At 40.6% G+C, this 19,772-nt stretch overlaps 1 long non-coding RNA gene across 1 annotated transcript in view; it reads left to right on the forward strand.

Annotated features, from left to right (window-relative positions):
* The window catches only part of LOC106730770, a 35,424-nt gene that overhangs the window by 14,015 nt on the left and 1,637 nt on the right, over window positions 1–19,772 (forward strand). The window contains exon 3 of the long non-coding RNA XR_001367235.2: window positions 12,286–12,451. This is a non-coding gene — a long non-coding RNA (uncharacterized LOC106730770). The remainder of the gene's footprint in view (window positions 1–12,285; window positions 12,452–19,772) is intronic.

Here is a 19,772-nt window from a genome sequence, read left to right on the forward strand (position 1 = left end):
AACATGTCATCTTATTTCTCATCTCTGCCTTGAGTCCAGTGATCGAAAATTAATGCCCTCCCCCATGCCCACCTGAAACTGCGTTCCCACTCTGCTCCACTCGCTGAGCACTTATCTTTTAAGACACAGCTTAAAGATCCCTACAACTAAAAGCTGTTTCTTATCACTGTGCACTTCTTCAGTTAATGGATCAGGCTTCACCCCACGCATCTTCTCGCCTACACTGAGCCTTTTCTAAGAACACAGTGAAGTGCGTTAGTGTTAATTTGTCAGGGGAAACCACAGTGGTAGAGGGCTTTATAGGGCACATGCTGCTTTCGTCCGTGTAACAAAGTCATCATTGCCGAAGGCAGAGAGCCTTCTTGCCAGGGCTTAGTTCAGGAGCCAGGAAATCAGCTTAGGGTCCAAGGGCCAGACTAGGCTAATTCAGCTGGAAGGATGGGATGGAAGATTGGGGGAAAATCTCTTTCGTTCACATTTACTTTGGTTTTTGTCATGTCTTGTTTTATATTGAGTAGTTAATTCATTAATTATGGCATTTATTTATTTACTTACTTGAAACTGGGAGTCTAGACGACTGTTTGAGGAAAGCTGAAAAATCATGACAAATTGAGGTAGATACCCAATCCTGTGTTAACAAAATAACTGCCAGTGTGAATAGCATGGAAGAGAAATCCATCGTTTTTTTAGGGTGTATGGTAACAAAATTCTATAGACAGTTATATAAGGAAGAAGTAGGACAATTTACAGAGGTCAAAGGAAAGTCACCCCTAAGATTTTAAAAGCAACTTCCTTTAGTTGGAAACATGGCTTACTTCAGAAAAAGACAACCGTTAAAAAAAACTTACTGCTTTTTTGTATGTCCTCTACTAAGCACCTTTAAATGTTGGTATCCCCAGACAAACTTTTAAGAATTAGATCATAGGTGTATGCTCTATTCGCCTAATAAGACTTTTGGATAACACTTATTTCTTTATTTTTTTGTAATTGAAGTACAGTTACAATGTGTCAATTTCTGGTGTACAGCACAATGTCCCAGTCTTGCATATACATACATATATTCGTTTTCATATTTGCTTTTGGATAATATTTTAAACAGTGGTTCTCAATCTTGGCTGCACATTAGAATCACAAGGGGAACATTTAAAAACTGCTGTACTTTGGACCCACCCCTAGAAATTCTAATTTAATTGGTCTGGGGTGAAGCCCCAGGCAATGGCATTTTTTTCAAAGACTGCTCCCCCTCCTTGTGATGTATGTGCAACAAGGTGGAGAAGCACTGATGAAATTTAATAATTGACCTCTCTTACTGAGGTTTCACCTTTTACTCCTAATAAAGTGTACCCATCCCAGGAACAATCAGAGCTGGACACAGGGCTGCAGGCTGGTGGCATGTAGGAGCAGCGCATGCTTCTCCTTTGGCTGCGCCTCTTCAGTCCAGTCTCCAGGTAATCAGAGTCTATAGCCCACAGCCCAGATCGCTGGAAGCTCTGTGTTACATACATGGAACACACTGCTGATAGATCTTCAACCTCATAAGGGGCTGGAAGTCTTGACCTTATACGTGGTACTAAAAGGTATTTGCTCTTTTTAATCCTGAGAAGGATGCTTTTAGGTACAAATAGACTTGGAATTCAACCATGGTGCTCTTATTCAGGGAAGTAATACATTTCCAAAGGATGAATGAATTCCAGAGTTATTCAGTAATTACACGTGTATAAAGCCACAGTCTATAGAATTCTCAGTAACATTCATTGTCGCCAACTAAATCATTTCCATGTATATACATTTTTCCCTTCACCTTTTGTGTAAATGGTAAGAATGAGTCAGAGTGAATGTTTCTTTCAGCCTATAATTTAACATTAAATAGTGCCAGTCTGAAACAGGAATCAGATCTCTTGGGATTTTACGCCCAGTTACTTCAAGCCCCAGGGCATCCTGCATAGGAGTCCTGTGGAAAGAATGTCTTCATCTTTAGTAAAAATTATGAAGGAATTATGGGAGTTACTACTGATATTAAACATTGTATGTAGGAGGTAGTACATTTTATGATTTATAAATTGACCTATAAATAGCAGTAGGAAAAACAGTCTAACAGCAAACATAAAACTGGTGAGATAAATAAAAGCATCAGCATTTCCGAAACACAGGAGCTTCTTTTTATAGCTACAGGAGATGATTGCTTTCATTATTATCACAATTATTATCTGTTTTTTCTATAGTTTAGCAGATCCAGGCCCCACATCCTATTGTGTTGTCCTGAAAATATGCTTCCTGAGAGGGGGAAAGAGTGAACAGGCATTCAGTGGGCTACTTCCCTAACTCTTGAGGCAATAGATAAACAATATAAATCTACCCCCAAAATGTACACTGTGGGCACTTGTCTGAATTCTGAAGCTCTCATCTCTTCCCATAATGACTCCTTCATTGCCATGGGTGTGTACAGGACTTTCTGGTGTTTAGAGCATTGTGTTCATCAGAAATTCCCTGTTCCTACCCTTCTTATTGGTAAATGGACTTGCCTCTGTGGACAGCAAGTCATGGCTTTGACTTCCATATGGAATGGACATGCTATAGGAAGCTACTCTGGAGTAGGGAGGGGGAGTTGGAAGACTGGGCAGAGAGAACTTTTGCAGGGGGAACTCTTTAGTTAAATGGCCCTAGTAGTCATTTGAAGTTACTTTATCACCAGTAACAAAAGAAGATAAATAGCTAGCTAGCTAGACAGAGGATGTAGGGAGGGAGGGTAGAAGGGTCCCTCACATCACAAAATTAGACAGGGCTTTGCATGTAATATGTTGCTTTGATTACAGAGAAGAAATAACTGTTAAACTCAACCAGCATAATCTTTGGCTAGGGGGTCTCTGGTTGACAGGGAGCAGAATCAAGGGACTGGGAGTGAAGCCTCTCTTTTTTAGTGTCCTAAGCATGATTACCATATTTAGAAGGGCAGTACTTGGCACTACCAAGAGAGGAAAATTAGGATTCATCAGCTTCTCTTAACAGCTAGTGAGAGAATGTTGAATTTGGTATTTGCTTGATTAGATTTGTTAATATAATTCTGTGTCTGCAGTACTTGGAAGACATGCGCTGAGGGTAAAATCACCATCTGGGATAGTGTGATAGGTATTCTCAAATATCACACCTACTAAACAGAGCACGATGCTCTGTGAATTTTTAATCCAGTCCGAGCCAGAACCAGAAACAGGAATTTCTGATGAGATAATGGTTGCTATTTCTATATGATTTCTCAAAAATGATCTGACAATGAAACACCACACATACACACCCACAAAACAGTCATAGGTTTATACGTGCTTCCAGCGTGGGCCCATGGGATTACTACTGGGTTCATCAGGGATCTGTGGATTCTTCCTTCAAGATATCTTGGGTCTTCTTTTCTTCCTTTCATGCTCTGTACTATTGCAATAGACTATTTTTTAAAATTTCATTGAAATACAGTTTACATGTAAATTTAATTTTACTGGGCAAGTTGTTGGGATTGATTGCAGAAAGATCAAAGGTGAATTTTTTAAATGTGACATTGCTTGGTTTATTTTGGATAGACATAAAAAAATTCATCTCCTGATTTTGCTGAATTTTCTATAAAATCTCCTCTTCTATTTCCATTGGCATACCTCAGTGAGACTTGTTTCTGTACTGTTTTTGTATATTTTAAATTTTTTTAAATTGTGGCTTTCCAGCATTACATGGACTCCGGGTCTTGTATGCAGTGCTTCCAGAGCAAAACTTTTTGCTACCCTGGAGGATCTGAGAAGGTGATGCAAAGGTGGCAGAAGGGTCTCAGTGCTCCGGTTGTTCTGGAAATGTCTGAATATAATAACAGTGGAACAAACCCTGAAAGAGTTGTGGGCCGGGAAACTCCACTGAATTTCCCCTGGGGACAAATATGTGGAGAAGAGTTCTGAGTTGTTGCTTCCTGTGCAAATCAGCTGTTATGGACCACATAACAAGTAAAAAAACTGAAGCAGAAATTGTTCTTACTATGAAATGATGTGTGTTAATAGGACGGGTAACAGAACTACTTTGAGGACAAAAATCGTATAAGGAAAACCTTTAAAAAAAACTTCCAGAAGATATAACAATGAGTAAACGTAAGCATCCTTCATTCTGATAGTAACTTTATTGTAAATTACACACACAACAAAAAATAATTTTACCGAAAGGGCAAAAAAAAGCACACAGAGGTGCCTTATGAATAAATTATTATCCATTTGTCCATGTCTTTCACAGCGGTACTATTTATTTTGCACAGATCCTACGAAATGGACCTTTTTTCACTCCAGAATGAGTTTTATTTTATTTTCTTGAATTATTAATGATACACTTTATTAGCCATATGTCAACATCACGAACACATTTTTCACCGAAAGGACGGTGGGTTTGGCCCGAAAGAGAAAGCAGCCTGACCTCTCCTGGCAGCGACTCTGCCTCCTCTCCCTTCTGGCCCCAGGAGGGTACTCCATTTTCCTGCCGTGACTTCTCACGAGGGGAATGTGAATTTCTCCCACTTCCTTTTCACCAGAACTTGAGAAGACTCCTGCACTCAACGAAATGGGGCTGGGCATCTGGGGATTTGCAATACTGACTTTCCGGCAGGTCCTCATTTACCAGCCACTGCTGGGCTTTGGCCTCTGAGCCAGAGCCTTCCTGCTTTTGTATTCACTGGCATTGCTGTGTTAGCACCTCCAGGGAAAATCTCCTTCTGAAAATATCTTTTTGTATAATATGGAAGACTTCCAGAAAAGCAAAATGTGTAAAGTTTTGTTGTTTTATTCCCCCCAAAATGTTTTTCTTTCCCTATGTTTTCCATCTTTTTTTTTAATGAGTACATCTTGTTTGCTCTTTAATGAAAGGATTATGCCATCATCATGGTTGAGAGTTTAATTTCACATTATCCTGAGGGATGTACTCTTCCAAATTATCCTCATGTCAGTGCAGTCATGGGAATTACATCTGCATTTTTGAATTTCAATATTTGGCAAATGTCCCTTCAGGGTTTTAGTTCTATAAGAAAAAGCAAGAAAAAATACTGAAAATCGCTGTCAGAGCACCATGTTCAGTGCTCCAGAAAAGATCTTTTATCATCCTACTAAATTCTTCAAACTAAAGTATGGAAGAGATACAGTAGCAGGTAGAAACTTCTCTCCTAAAGACCAAGTAAAGCTAGACCTTTTAGAGAAAAAATGATAATATGGCCTGAATTCTAAATGAAGCTGTCCTTTTCAGATCCTTTTGGCTCAGAGGTGCTAATTACAGTTTGTCCTTTGGCCATCTTGAAATCACAAATGGTGTTTCATGTTAGTCACCAGGACAGTCACCTTATTCTGGAAGCCGAAATGGGTAGGTTACTGTGCAGATCCATTAAGAACTCATCAAACAGCCTTGAAGCACATAGACTCAAGTGTTGACAGTGATTGTTTCTGGGTGGTAGGTAGGATTATGGATTTTTTGCCTTTCACTTTTCCATGTTTCCTGAATTGTTCACACTGAGGTATAGTGTTATTTTCATAGTTCTTGTAATCTGGGTACCCCCAGAATCCAGAGCCTGAAATGAGAGCTCACATGAAGTGTTTTTTTTTTTTGGGGGGGTGGTCTCTGAGAAGGAAGTGGAGGAAATAGAAGGAAGAGAAGGAGTAGAAGACTGGGGAGGAGTATAACAAGGAAGGAATTACCGTTGTGGTCGACAGAGACTCTGTGCCTGTGGACCTCCTGAGGAGATGTGAAGAATGCATTGCACAGTGATTTTCTAGATAAGCATGGATGAAGGGAGCATTTATCCACCAGTTCCCATGGCTTCATTGGTCATTGGTTGCCTTACATGGTGCTAACTTCATAGAAATTCTGTTGGAGCATGTGCAAGTGCCAGGCAGGTTTCCAAAGATGCCCCTACTGTGACAGTCTAAAAGCCCTGGGGCAGAGAGCCAGGGATAGAAAAAGGTGGCCTAAAAGACTGCTTGCCCACAGCAAGGACTAGAGTAAAATGTAGGCCTACAGGATGTGAGGCACATGAAGTTCCAATATAATGATGCAAAGATAATAGACATTTTCATTTTGCAAAAAATAAAAATAATAAAACTCTTGGAGCTTTGCTTGCTGCTTCAAGGGAAAATAAAATTTTTGTCTAAGAAATAGGTATTTGCATTACTTTTCTATTATTGCTGTAGAAAGTAACAAGTAATATTTTGGATTGTTTGAGTGGCTTAAAAGAACACCCATTTAACCTTGAAGACATTATGCTAAGTTTGAAATATGCCAGGTGCAAGAGGACAAATACCATTTGGTTATACTGATATGAGGGATCTAGAGTTGTCAAATACACAGACAGAAAGTAGAACAGAGGTTGCTAGGGGCTGGGGGTGCAGAGAAATGAGGAGGAGTTGTTTAATAAAATGTTCTGGAGATGGATAGTGGTTACAGTTGAACAGCAATGTGAACGTACTTACTGCCACTGAACTGTACACTTAAAATGCTTAAAATGCTAAATGTTATGTATATTGTACCACACACAAAGCCCCAACATATTTATGATCTCACAGTTCTGTCCGTCAGAAGTTAGAGTACAGCATGGCTCAGCTAGGTCCTCTGATTAGGATCTCATTAAGGTCAAAATCAAGGCGTCAGCAGGGTTGTGTTCCTTTCAGGGAACTCCAGGGATGAATCTCCTTCCAAGGTCATTTAATTTGTTGGCCAGAATCAGTTCCTTGTGTTTGTAGGACTGTAGCTCCATTTCCTACGTGACTGTCAGCCAGGTGCTGGTCTGTGCTTGTAGAGGTTGCATTACTCCAATCACATGAGCGTCTTCTCTCTGTGTGTCTTCACACAATCTTTTCTCTGTGTCTGTGTACAAATTTCCCTTTTTTATTAGGATACTGGTCATCTTAGACTAGGGCCCACCTCATTTAACTTCATTATCTCAAAAAGACCCTATTTCCAAATAAGGTCACAATCCGAGATACTGGGATTAGGACCTCAACATACCTTTTGGAAGTACACAATTCAGCTTGTAACACCAGGTTGTGTTACCAGGTTGAAGTAACATATTTCCAAGATTTAGGGATTAGGATGTGGGCATCTTTTTGGGGGAGGGGCACATTTTGCCCATTCACACCTTCAAACTTTCCTTTATGACTGTCTGTTAGAATAATCCTCAGAGTGGTCACACACTTCTTGTTTTGTTAGTGCCTTGTGAAAGAAATTAACTTTATCTGAAAATAGATGTTCACAATTGCATACAATTATCCAGGAAAATTTCTGGAGATGAGAGTTTACATTTTCTGATTATGGTTATCAGTGATTATCCTGCAGGACCCCTTGGTGTGGGCTATATTACAGATACACACACACACACACACACACACACACACACACATACACACGTATTGTAAAGACTCCACTTAAATGGCCTTATATAATGCTATATTTTAAAGACATAGAGGAATAAATGGTAACTTATTTCCTCACTTTCAAATTCTTTTCTTTTCTCATAAAGATCTCTTTGAATTAAGAATCAGTCTTTCTGGAAGGCTTCCAGTATTCATTTATTCCTGTTTCTTTTCCTTTCTTTCTTTTGAAGTATTTCTCTTTCCCTTATCTTTTCATGTATTCATTTCACATATATACTCATTCAACAAACATGTACTGGCCTTCTGGGTGCCAGGTATATTCTAGATACTATGGAATATAGAGATGAATCCAGCCTAGTCCCTGGCCTCAGGTGCTCACAGTATAGTGATTGGAAGAGTTATTCTCTTATAGTCCATTCTCAAGACTGTCTCCCCAGCTAGACCATCATCACTGAAACCCCTTGTCTCCATCTTTTACCTTTTACAACCCTCAGCATAGTGCTTCACTTAGTGTGACTTTGGATTTTTCCATTTTATTAAATTTAATCTTTTCGGTTGCTTAATCTTTAGGATTTTCACCTACAAATGGCACAGATACCATTGTGTCCTTCCTCACTTTCTCTTGGTCCACCTTTTCAACTCTGGTTGTTGCTGTGGCAACCAGCTGCAGGCCTCAGAGCAGCTCACCTCAGCTGCACCACATACCTCTGCCTTTTGCTGTTGCTGCTGAGTAGTAAACCTTCAGAAACTTGCTTACTCGTTTGTTTGATTTTATCATAAATAGGCTTACCAGCTAAAAAACAGGACACACATTTAAATACGTATTTCTGATGAGAAACTTTTTCTTTGTTTTTAGTATAAGTGTGCCTCACATATTGTATGGAACAAACTTATACTAAAAGAAATTTATAGTTTATCTGAAATACAAATTTAACTGGCATTTCAAATTTTTATTTTCTAAATCTGGCAACCTTAATTGTAAAGTTGTAGTTGTGAATGAGTTAATACCTGCTAGGCACAACCTTTGACCAGTGGAGGAAGGGCTACAGTGGATACACTCCCCTCTCTTGTCGCTCAGGTGGACAATTCTGAGAAACATTCTAAGTGACTTCTCAGAGGATCCTCCACAGGACTGAGCCATGGTTGACCACAGCTATGAATAGCTGATTAACAAAGCTTTGGTTTGTTTCCTTCACATTACCCTGGTTCACTCTTTCCAGGCCCCTTCTCCAATCCTTTGGGGTCACTAGTTGCATGCCAATTCTTCCCTCTACCTCTTCTTTTGGAGGAAATCCAAGCAAAGCACTTTCTTTTCCATTATTATACTCAGACTCCAGGTACAATGCCTAGTCTGATTGTGAATGAGATATGAATGCTTGTTGTTATAAATATATAATATATGCAGGCTTTTTTAACCATAGCAAAAGTTAACACAATTCCTATTTAGAAAGGAGGAGAATAGGAGACACAGAACAGTCAATAGGCTGTGATAGTTTTCAGATTCCCCTGGGAAGATGCTGTGAAGCCATCCTTCCTCTTGGGCTGGGAACGTTCCTTGATTGGACTCTGATTCTGCACTCTGAGAGAACTCCGTTGTTCATTGGTCTCCATGGTTCATGGGTCTACCCTCTGGGAGGCCGTTCCTTGTTTATTCTCCTTGGCCACATCTGAAATGTGTTTTGGGAAGAAAGCTCTCTTTAAGGGCTGCAGAGCCTTTGAAGTCAGCTCCTAATCATGGAAGATTAAAGGACCCAGGTTTGTTGTTTTTGTATAGAGTAATCCAAGGAACTTCAGTCTAGGCTTATGGTTTCTTTAACAGTACACAGTTACCTCTGAATTTAGTAATCTATTTGTATTTAGTTCTATGTGTCAGTAACTACATTCAAAGTTTTTTTCTGGACATAATTCTCAAATATCCTTTATTTCTTTGCTTCTTTACCCTCAGACCTCTCTCGACTATGGTTAAAAATATTTAGAACAGCATATAGAAAGGCTACCTCCTTAATTTGGTCTCTATCTAGAGTTACTTTGAGAGGTTTTACTGGGCATTTGAGTCTTTAAGTCTGCATTATACTGTCTGCTATCATTTGCATTATGCAAGCAAATGGCTTTTCCAATTCAACAAGGCTCCAGTTTTCTGGACCTTCCTTTATCCTTTGATTTCTTTTCAGAAACCAACCACTTCTCTTTTAGGTCATCTTATGTAATATCTTGCCAGAACAGAGTCAATAGAACCTAACACATGCTGCTAACATTTTGTTTTTAATCCTCTTCCATTATAAACACCAACTATGTAACCTCACCATCTGTAATTAAGTTAATGTACTGATAGTACCAAATGTTTTGCTGTTAAGTTAAATAGATCTCTAGTCATCCAGGTTGTTTGTGTCTCCTTGCCACCAAGCTGCCTGACCACTAAGGCAATGATACATACTTTTGTTATTTTTAAAGTTTCATGCCACTTCTGGTACCAGTTTTTGTAATAGGTGAAGTTCGGTTTAAAAAGAACACCTTGGTAGCTATGAGTAGAAAAGTGTCTGGAGTGTCCAGAGTGAGAAGAATCATTTAGGAGGATACCGCTCTTATGTAGCTGAAAGTTACCTAGACCCCTACCTATGGATAGTATGGTAAAAAAAAATAAACAAAACAGATTTCTTAATCAATTGTTTTCAGTTGTAAAATAGTGAGGTCTTGATCTCATCTGATAACTAAGATAAACAAAAAACTGGATGATGAATCACACTGTTTAGACAGCCTATTATTTCTGTCATCATAACAAACTAAATAGGTTGTTTATGATTGACTCGAATAACAACTGAAAATTTCATGAATCTGCTGCAGTCTTGTCACTTCAGTCAAACAGTATAAAGACAGTCAGTGGAAGTATCTTCCTTGCTTTATTTACCCTGATATAAGGAATTCAGCAGTTAGCATGAGCTCCTCTGGTTAGAAATGTAGACATAAGACCCTGGGGGCAAAGGCTTGCTCACTTGCTGTTAGAATCCCCCCTCAGGGCCAATTTCAAGCCCAGTGAAATATATGATTTTGAAATTAATAGAAAATATGTATTACCAAACACTCAGGTCAAGGAGACCTATGAAATGCTACTTAATTTTGAGAACAGAAAGTTACAGTATAAATGCATTATGAAAAATGAATGTTTTCAATGACAAGGACTTTTTTCCAGGATCCATAAAGAGCTTAAGAAGGGAACCACTCTTCCATATGGTAAAATATAGGCTCTCGGGGACTGGGACTCCAATTTAGGGCATTCAGTTGCAAATGAGGGATTCATATAGCCAAAGAGAAAAATCACTCCAGATTTGTGTCACATGGCTTTAATTCCAGGCGGTGCTATTTAGAACAAGTTAATCCTACTAAAATAATTTAGGGAACATCATTATTTCTTTAGCACAAAGAAATATGTTCAACTGTGTGTGTTTACTACGTGCTAATTTACTTTAAAATGTTATCTATATAAGTATGTGTGACCAAAAATAAAATAAAGGAAGCAGAAGAGAAAAAAAAAAGAAATGCCCTCAGCTTCCACAAAAAGGTCTCTAGTTATTGACTCAATTTAGGTTCCCTGGAAAGCAAACTCTGAGGTGGGGAATTGTATGCAAGAAGTTTATTGGTGAGTGTTCTCAGGATTAACACCTCTGGGGATGTGAAGGAAGGAAGATTAAGCAGAAGAAATTATACTTGGTATAATCGAAACAAAGGCCTCAACCCAGCACCTCAGATAATTCTGGAGCTGAAATATCCCTGTAAGTTTGTCTCAAATTGGGGTAAGGGCCTGGACCATTATTACTCCTCCCATAACTCCCGTCCTGCCACCTTCCACACCCTACCTCCAATGCACCCCCCTTCCAGTCAGTCATTGGACACAGGCTGTCCAAAAGAAGGAGATGTGATTTTGGGGGAGCTGACTCAGCTGAGAAAAACCAGTCACTAACATTCCCAACAGCTGAGGAAATGAGTGCTTCAGTCCTGGCAGTGGGTAAACTAGAAGGCACATCACAGTGTCCACTCGTTTTCTGTCAGGCAAATATACTACTAATAGCTATATGATTTATTGTGAATGTATGTGTTGGTGGTGGAGGAGTAGAAAGGGGTGGTAATGGAGAGGGAGGTTGATTGAGAAGGATCAGAGCCAGATACATGACTTTTTCCTCCTGTGAAATCAAATAATGTCAGTCTCCTTATAGTTTAGCTTCTTTAACAGCAGATGAATCCATAAAAGTTATTTGATTTAAAAGTATCTAACAAGATTCTCTGAACTTCAAAGCTAGGAGAACCCTTGAAGATCTTCCAGTTAAAAGCTCCAGAGATGTTAAATGCCCAAAGGCAGAAGCTAGACTAGAGCTTTGTATTCATGCTTGAGGGCTAATACATGATGGAAGTCAAGTGGCTGATACTGAAACATCGATTGTCATCCCAATAGCGGTTTTCCCCTTTTTTACTCTAAAATGACTCCTGACTTTGTTCAAGTATTGGAAGGAGGCAGTATGGTGAGGAGGGCTGGCGCTAGGTAAAGCAGTTTATGCACCTAAGGCACAAAACCTAAGGAGACCCTCATTTTCAAGATCATAAAAGGTGCACACAATGTAAGAAGGAACTCAAAGGGTTGTTGCAAGTGCATGGCCCTGAGAGTGAATGCCTCCTTAAATTTTGTACCCTAGACACCTCACATGCTTCACTCTATTTCTGGCTCTGGGATTAGAGGATGGGCCTTCCTCCTTCTGAAGGAAGGAATCCTATTCTCCTTCCACAGAAATTGCTTTAGGACAAAGCATGTAGCCCAGTACTGGTCAGTGAGATGTAAGAGGACATCAGTTGGGGGACTCCCAAGAAAGGTTTTCCTTCCTGATAAAAAGGAGATCCTGAAGGAGAGATTTCACTTTTTGTCTATGGACAGAGGCATAAGAAGATGTGATGCCTTGAGCTGTTGCAGTCATCTTGCAGCCATTGGGGGGATAAACCAACTGTGAATACCAGACGGTGCAGGGGAGAGCTTCGTTCCTTGAGGGAGTGCTGCTGAGTGAACCAGCCCTGGAAATGCCTGCCTCAGGACTTCTGGAGAGGTGAGATGATAAATTTCCACTGTTTCAGTCATTTGCAATTGAGTATTCTGTCACTTACTGGCCAAGTTAATCCAACTTCTATAGGTCTTCTGCTAGCCCTTAAACATGGAGCTTTGTCCCACCTCCTCGTAAGGGCTTTGATCCCCTTGAGCATGATTCTCTTTCTCAGAACGTCTCCCTAATATTAACAAATACATTTACCTGGAAGGTGTTACAGTTTAGCAGTATCCTAAGTTGATATCCCTGTTCCCCTACTTACTAGCTATGAGACCTTGGGTTAGTGACTTCACTGCTCTGGGCCCTCAGTTTTCTCATTTGTAATATTTGGATTATACTAGGACTTAACCTCAGAGGGTGGTTGTGAGGCATATGAGAATATATGTAAGTGCTTAATTAACACAGTGCCTAGTAAATAGTAAGAATTCATAGATGGTATGGATTATTAGCCTTTAATAGCTATTAATCCCCTCTCTGGGACATTTACTTATTAGAGATATACAGAGGACCTTTGTTATCTTTTGGCCACAGGCGTTCATTTATTTTATCAGGAAATAGTCTTTTGAGACTCTACCCTTCCCCCATTTATTTGGCTATTTGGTTCAGGTGACACCCCACCCCACAATTCAGTTGGCAGAGCATGTGACCCAGGACTAAACCATCAACCATATTCCATTTGATCCATATGACCATGGCCATGGTGATTATTCAGATTTGGGCCCATAGTGAAATAAAAACCAGTGAGATATAATGTCTGGGACATTTTAGAAATATACTCTTTCTAGTTGGTCTTGAACCTAAGAAGATGAAGAATTAGGAGCTGTTGCCACCATCTTGCTAACATGTTGCTCCAGAGACTGAAACTAATAAAGCAGAAGGCAGAACCAAAATACCTGTTCCTGATGATATCATTTTAACCTTGAATCTAGCCATACTCTGAGCCTTTCCTACCTCTGGACTCTGCAGGTATGTGAACCAGTGAATTCTGCTTTTATTTAACCCAGTTTGGGTTAGTTTTATTTCATCTATGACAAAAGGTATCCAAACTCATACCAAAAAAAAGCTTTGTAACACGATGTATCTTGTAACTTCTGAGAGGATTGTGTTAGAAAGACCATCTTGCATATGTGTAATAGGTATCCTACCCTCTACTTTCTGTTCCCTCCTCCCTGCAGTGGCCAGTACACACTTGTACTAAGAAGCACTGTAGAAATTGTAAGGACTAATCAGTCTTCCTTGAGGAACTTCATCAAGTTTCTGCACCTGTGACTTCCTTGGCTTCGTTTGTAGCATGTGTATAACCAGCTTCATAGAGATGTTACCTGGATTAAATGAGCTCAGATATGTCAAGTACTTCTTATACTCTTGTTATCTTTACTACTGTATCTCAGGATGCTCAAAGACTTTCCAGGCCAAGCAGCACAGATTTTCTCCCTTGGAACAACCCCATTTCAAGGGACCAGGTCCTCATTTATTTGAGGCTCTTGCTGTTGAGCACACCTGGCAGGAGTGGGAACATAGTGTCTCTTCCAGGCAGCTCTTCCAGAGCATAAAGAGCCAAGGAGCAGGGGCACCAGCATGGGTAAATAAAGAGGAGCCTGGTTTTAACGTGGGAAAGTAGGGAGAAGGTCTGGTGGAGACATAGGGAGAGGAGGCAGTGGGTTGTCAGGGGAAATTGAGAGTGTGTGGAATGGCAGAGGGAAGTAAGCAAGGCATCCAGCCTAAGAGGCAGAAGGTCAGGAGGACTGGAATGTGAAAGGAAGGAGGAATATAAAGTGTCTGAAGGAGAGAGGGAGCACGGAGTGGAGGGTACCCACTCCCTCAGCCCATTATAGCAATGCAGTGATTCCATGCGATCACCACTGACTTGACTTGAGGCTGGCAGAAGAGAGAAGGGACTGACTGCCAGAGGGTACAGAACTGGGCCTGACAAGCAGTTCATATAAGCTCTTTTAATATCATGATCTGGTACTAGTTCATTTCTGTAACATTTTTCTGTTGATTACACACTTTTACCTCCATTGGATCACTGAATCCTTACCACATCCCTGTGAAGGATGCAGGGCAGGGATTAAGATCTCCATTTTGTAAGTAAGGGAATAGAGGTTAAGCACCTTTCCCAGGGTCACCTAGGTATGCAGTGCTTTCAGTTGTAGTTCATCAACCCTTCAGGTTTGTGGCACTGCCCTACATAAACATTGCCTTAGTTTCTGCTATTTCATAAATGGTGTACATCAGTGTCACTCTCTCTGCGGTGCATCCTCTTTCCTGTGGCCCAAGCTGTCTTTCTAATCATGCCATTCCTCTACTCAGAAACATCAGTGGGTTTCCCACTGTTTACAGAGTAAAGTTTAAGCTGCAACACAGCTCTCAAGGTGTTTGCCTTTCGCAGCCTATCGACCTTTCCAAGTTATTTCTCACAGACCTTGAAAGCTGGGTTGCCCCAACTCGCCACCACTCTTGTGCTCCAGCCATGAAGGAGTATTAGCCAGTTCTCGAATACACCATGCCCTTTGGAAAGTCTGTACCTTGGATATGCTTTTCTTATTGTCAGAAGCGTTACTCATCCTCCTTGCCTGGCAAAAAAAAAAATCCTACTTACCCAGGAGCGTCTTCAAAGTTTGCCTCAATTGGAAACTTCCAAAATGTCACAGGCTGGTCACACAGGGTCGTCTTGAAGAAGCCCATGTCAAAGAGACTCCAGTACCTAAGGTTTGTAAAACCAAGCAGCTTCTCCATCGAAAGCAATGAAGAAATATGACTCCCCCCCCACACACCTATACCACCAGACAAATTATCTGGGGGGAAATCTGCAAAAGTGGTGTGTCTGGATAGAGGACATGTATTGCGGACCAGGTCCCCAATACACCTTAAGAGTCCTTTTCTCAGGAATTACTGAAAGAGGAAAGAACCCAGAAGGACAGAAGTTTGGTGTTTCCTTCAAGGCTGTGAAGTGGAAGGTTGATATGATCTAAGAGACCAAAAAATAGGTCTAGGAAAACAAGAAGGAGAAGAATGGCATTGCAATCTGATAGCCAGTAATATAATTTTACCTAGTAACTTTGGCAGCAATAAATGCAATGCACTAGGAGCTTTAATATGAAGACTGGCATGCTAGGCAGAAAGCCAGCTCCTCCCTGCCTTATTTGCCCTGCCAAGAGAGTTGACGACTTAGGTGAGCTGCTACCCAAGATGGCAGAAGGAGGAAAGCAGTCAGGCCATCTCACTAAGAATGGCAGTCACAGGACCTGGTCCAACTGGGAGAAGATTTGTACCTAAACTAGTCTAGCTCTAAGCAGGACCCGAATCCCAGGTGAAGGGGCGCCAGGGAGACCATGCCAGACATCAAGTCTGAAGTATAGTCAAAAGAGAGAGTGACAGCAAAAGAAGTTTGGAAATCCTGTGGATTAAAGGAGAGCAGAGTAGTTCAGAACCAAGGCTGTGGACAGCGAGGGAGTGCTGCGTTCCGTTTTTTATATTGCCTAGCGTAGTTATGAAGACCGTGACCAAACATCCCCGTGTGTCATTTACCAGTTTGGATTATGCGGCTTTTTGTCAGGAAATGACCCTTGGCCCCAAGACAAAGGGTCTGAAATTTCATTGCTTTGACAGTTCTTCCATTTGAAGGATGTCAGTCTTCCAGTTACTGTTGGGTCAAACTGAACATGATTTTGACCAATTTGTAGTTTAATTCAGAGATCACTGGTAGTTACTTTGAACTCAGAGGATCCTATCTGGTGGGCTGCACTAGTCTTTGTGGTTGGTCAGTCAGAAGGCAGAAGCATCTACAATGCTAGGCCACATAGCAATGTTCACTTTAATGTAATCAGTGAAACTGATAACAGGAGATTAGAGTTTCATTACAATGTTTTTCAGAATAACTGACAATCCACAGGAGCTTTACACTTGTTTCATAACATGCAGACTTTGTCAGAAGAAGCAGGTGGCATGCAGTTTAATACAAGCACGTTCCTTCTTAGCAAACACTTTCCCCTCTGCTGGGAGTAATTCAGAGTTCAATTTAGCCTGACCATACCTGACCCAAGCTGGCAAGATGGTTTTTGATCAGAACATTTTTTTCTGCCCCCAGCACATGAGAAATAGGAGTTACATGCATTTTACTCTGCAGTCTTAAGTTATCTTTCTCTGCCTTTTTTTTTTTTTTACCAGTGTTCCCACTGCTTTGTTCAGGTCTCAGAAAATCACAATGTAGCAAGTTAAGAAAAATAAGAAGCCTTCAAATACATCATAAAATATAAGGATCTGCAGTACCGTCAAGATGATATTAACACATTTAAAATGACTTGTTTATCTCTGCTTTTACATTGAGGACTAGATCAGCTGCATTTAAAACTTTTTTGTTTCTTTTTTGTGCTATTTTTGAATTTTCTTATTCTTTTTCCACTTAGAGAAATTCACAAGAGTTGAAGCATCAATCTTATTTTCTGTCATTTTTGTGTCATCTTCAGAAAGAATGCTTCTCTCTACAGCCTGATGGTCTGAGGGGCTTGCTCTGGGAGTCTTTGCATTGGGAGATTTTACATTTCAGTGTTTACCCATGGTCTTGACAGCGGAAGCTCTCCCTCTTCCTATTACTCACAGATTTCTGCCATCCAGAACAATCCTTTAAAGGGGGCATGGCATAATTGAACCTTTCTGAATCTTAGTTTTTTTACCTGAAAATAAGAAGTTTAGTTGGAAAATCTCCAAGTTCCTGGGTCAGAGATACCAGTTCTGATCTCTTTTAGCCAGATAGCAGCTTGCACTCCCTTTATGCATGACTGCTATTTACTTGAAGAAGTAATGGATCTGTATTACTTACTCACTGTATTTGTCAGAGTGTTATGGCAGGTTTCTTCCGAAAACACCTGGACCCCTTTGAAAAGTTCTGGCTCTAGACTTGGATATGTGTGCACCAACTGGCACAGCTGCCCTCTGTAGCCACTCCAGGGAAACACGTTTTCTCCTCGGTGATTGTTCTCTGTCCCTTCGTGTTTTCACAAGCTGCATTTTGCTTACTTTGGCTTTTACTGAGCTGACTCCTTGCATCTATCGCTGTGTCTATGTTTTCTTCCGTGGGGATTTGCCTGGCTTCCGCTTTGGGTTGTTTTCCCCTTTGATGGCCAGTGCCTTGGAGGGGGAGGGGCTTTGTTGCTATTAAGAGCTGGGAGGGAAAAGTAGGCGAGTTGCTGAGTGATAACAGCTGCTGACTGTTGTTACTCCCAGGACAGTTTGTCTTTAATATTCTCCATTTATGACCAGTTCGTGAGGTTGGCTCAGGTACTGGGAAGTGGCCTGGGAGGCACTACCAGTTTCTCTTCATCTCTTTTATGTGGTTTTTAAGTCATTTTCTTGCTTTCTGTTTATACGACCATGGATTTCTATGTCCAGTACTCTACTGTACTGCATGTTCCACCAAGAAATATTTTCCATTTACATTTTGTTTCCACTTTCAACCATTCTGTGAGCTTCTCCTAGAGCCCTGGATTCGAGACCTGACTTTCTTTCTCTTGGTATTAGGCAAGTTTTTTTACCTCTGTGAGCCTGTTTCTCTCCGTGTAAAATGTAGATGATGCCTTTGTTGCATTGCTAATGTGAGGACTCAATGAGATGACCTGTGAAAATGCCTAGCACTGCGCCTGACGGTGGGCTCAGTACATGTACATTTCTTCTCTCCCCTTCCCTTCTCCCCCTTTTTCCCTTCCTTCTTTTGTGCTACATAAATAAGCACAGTGGGCTATTTTCACAGTTCCACAAAACATGTCTCTCTGTTGGGTTAGGAAACTTTGCTTCCACAGGTTTTTCCAGCATATTTAGAAAGGTTTCTAAAGTCACCCAAGTAAAACTAGATTCCATTCCCAGAATTCACTTTGTGTTGCTGCTCGCTCTGGATACCCATGGGTCGTACTGTATTACTTGGTTCTCAGTGGCTTCCCTAAACATGATAAATTTCCGTGAAATATTTACCTCCAATTCTTCTCAGATACTTTTAAGTCCTTTTCTCTACCCCTTGTATCCTGAAGTAAACAGTCATTGTTTCTCCTTCCTCTCACGCTTCCTCAAGCAAACACCATCTGTTTCAGTGCTTACCCTACCACTCCAAATTTGGACTTCAGCACCTGGGCCATTCATCAACTTTGGTTCACAGTGTTGCAAAGATGTTGCAGACTCGTTTATTCATTTCTCTAGTCCCATTTCTTCCAGAGTCAGCTTTGGCTTCTGAGGAATCCCCTTTGCCTTCATCAGCTAGCCTTCCAAATTCTTGGCTCCAGTCTTCACTCACTGGCTAAACTTTGCAGCCATAACCACTTCTGCCAGGCATGTAGAATTGTCTACATGTCTTGCTATCCTTGTGCATTCATGGTGTCTCTTTCTACCTAGGAAAAGCCAAACCTTATGCACTGCTCTGTGCTCTAATATGAGAAGTGCAACGCTGTTATTTTCTAGTTATCTCACCCATTGCTAGTTCAAGAGGCTGTGTGCTTCTAAAGACATGCTGCGAAAATGATTCCAGCCCTATGTCTATGTCACCTGCTCTTTTTTGGTGTTTTGTTTTCCATGCAGTTATGGAAAATTTTACCTTATGAGAGAAAGTTACCCCATACATAGAAGATAACATACCCAGGCACCTACTGGGCAGGTCTGATAGGAACGCTGACACTCAGAGCCAGAAATTCCCTTTGAAATTTTCCAAGCTTGATCCTCTCTCTAAAGAACAATTTCATTTTTGATAAGTAGCTGTTTGACCTCTAGAGATTTTGAAGTCATTATCTTCTGAGGATACTTTCAGCCTATTCTAACTGGTGTAGAGCTTATTTGGCTATTGAGGGAAAATTGACTTTATTATCATTTTCAAGTGACCTAGGGTTCTTGTTTGCCTCTCTTGAACCACACAGTTCTCTTCTGCGTGGTAGTCCTTCAAATAATTAAAAACATTAATATCATCCCTGCTAGTTAATTTTTTCCGAACAACCTCAGTTCTTCCATTGCCAAAGCTTCCAGACTCTTTACTATCTTGACCATTCACCTCTGGATGTAATCTAGCAAGTGAACATTATCTCAAAATGTGGAATTAACACTAAATCAGAACATTAGGGTAAAGCCTGGTCCTCAGAATAGGGACTACGTTCTGTTATAGTGTGTTTCTTCTGATGTAATGGGAAATCATAATCACTACTCAGCAACTTCGTCACACTGTGGATTCATGCTGAGCTTACAGAAAATCATAAACCCATTTTTAAAAGTTATTGGTTAGTCAGAGCTCTTTGATCCAGTACTTAGGCAGTGTTTTTGCTTGTTTTATTTCATTTTGGTTCAGATCCTG

Source organism: Camelus ferus, chromosome X (genome assembly GCF_009834535.1).
Source record: "Camelus ferus isolate YT-003-E chromosome X, BCGSAC_Cfer_1.0, whole genome shotgun sequence".
NCBI lineage: Eukaryota > Metazoa > Chordata > Mammalia > Artiodactyla > Camelidae > Camelus > Camelus ferus.